A 2,219-nucleotide genomic window follows, 5' to 3' on the forward strand; every position below is an offset into this window, starting at 1 on the left:
ATAAATATGTTATAGCAGTCTATTGCAAACCCTTTTTATATATAAATATGTTATAGCAGTCTATTGCAAACCATTTTTTTTATATATAAATATGTTATAGCAGTCTATTGCAAACCATTTTTTATATATAAATAGGTTATAGCAGTCTATTGCAAACCATTTTTTTATATATAAATATGTTATAGCAGTTTATTGCAAACCATTTTTTATATATAAATATGTTATAGCAGTCTATTGCAAACCATTTTTTATATATAAATATGTTCTAGCAGTTTATTGCAAACCATTTTTATATATAAATATGTTCTAGCAGTCTATTGCAAACCATTTGTTATATATAAATATGTTATAGCAGTCTATTGCAAACCATTTTTTATATATAAATATGTTCTAGCAATCTATTGCAAACCATTTTTTATATATAAATATGTTATAGCAGTTTATTGCAAACCATTGTTTATATATAAATATGTTATAGCAGTCTATTGCAAACCATTTTTTATATATAAATATGTTATAGCAGTCTATTGCAAACCATTTTTTATATATAAATATGTTCTAGCTGTCTATTGCAAACCATTTTTTATATATAAATATGTTCTAGCAGTTTATTGCAAACCATTTTTATATATAAATATGTTATAGCAGTCTATTGCAAACCATTTTTTATATATAAATATGTTATAGCAGTTTATTGCAAACCATTTTTTATATATAAATATGTTATAGCAGTCTATTGCAAACCATTTTTTATATATAAATATGTTCTAGCAGTTTATTGCAAACCATTTTTTATATATAAATATGTTCTAGCAGTCTATTGCAAACCATTTTTTATATATAAATATGTTATAGCAGTCTATTGCAAACCATTTTGTATATTTAAATATGTTATAGCAGTCTAATGCAAACTATTTTTTATATATAAATATGTTATAGCAGTCTATTGCAAACCATTTTTTATATATAAATATGTTATAGCAGTCTATTGCAAACCATTTTTTATATATAAATATGTTATAGCAGTCTATTGCAAACCATTTTTTATATATAAATATGTTATAGCAGTCTATTGCAAACCATTTTTTATATATAAATATGTTATAGCAGTCTATTGCAAACCATTTTTTATATATAAATATGTTCTAGCAGTCTATTGCAAACGATTTTTTATATATAAATATGTTCTAGCAGTCTATTGCAAACCATTTTTTATATATAAATATGTTCTAGCAGTCTATTGCAAACCATTTTTTATATATAAATATGTTCTAGCAGTTTATTGCAAACCATTTTTTATATATAAATATGTTATAGCAGTTTATTGCAAACAATTTTTTATGCAGTATGTTCCAAACAGTAATAAAAGAGATTCCAAATTCATTTTAGATGGCAAGTGGTGGTATGTCTTACTTGCTATTTTCTATCTCCTTCCAAAAAGGACCTAAAATAATTCTATCACTTCTCAAACCAAATGACACCACATTCTATATAATTATAATAATATAATATAGAAAACTTGAATGCCTACTAGACACTATCCTTGAGTATCTAGGGTCTCTCTGTACAGGAGTATCTATCTGTACAGGAGTTGATCCGGATCTATCTGGTATGAGGATACTTGTCCCTAGAAGACCAAATATTCAAAATCACATTTCGTATTCACAGCCTAAATAAGATCTCCTGACTATGGCTGACCCACATTAGCTTTTATGAGGAATGGTGCACCTTCTCCAAGTGATGTTACCTCAAGTAGCAACGCGAAGCTGGACACTCCACCAGACTACAGGGTGGTCAAAAAGTCAGGTAACATGTTAAAGGTAGAAAAAACAATATGATCCATTATAATCTCTATTCGTTTAATATTATTTGTTTAAATATTTGAGTGTAATATATAAACTACCCCTCCTGATTTCTGGTTTTGGGACTATGTAAAGGATAGCGTTTGTGGCAAGAAGCCTGATACAATAGCGTCTTTAAAGTTATTTATTGAAGAGGAGATTGCGCGGATATCAGCTGACATGATTACACGTGTTACACAATCAGTGGTTAATCGCTTCCAGCGATTGATAGAGAGAAATGGACGACAATTAACAAAATAAACATATTTCATGTTTGTTTCATTTTATATTTCAATGTATGGTACTTAAATATACGTGTATTGCTAATATCGTTTTTCTTTAAAATGTTACCTGACTTTTTGACCACCCTGTAGATGA

The sequence above is a fragment of the Euprymna scolopes genome, chromosome 23 (assembly GCF_053919585.1).
Source record: "Euprymna scolopes isolate OS-2025 chromosome 23, ASM5391958v1, whole genome shotgun sequence".
Lineage (NCBI taxonomy): Eukaryota > Metazoa > Mollusca > Cephalopoda > Sepiida > Sepiolidae > Euprymna > Euprymna scolopes.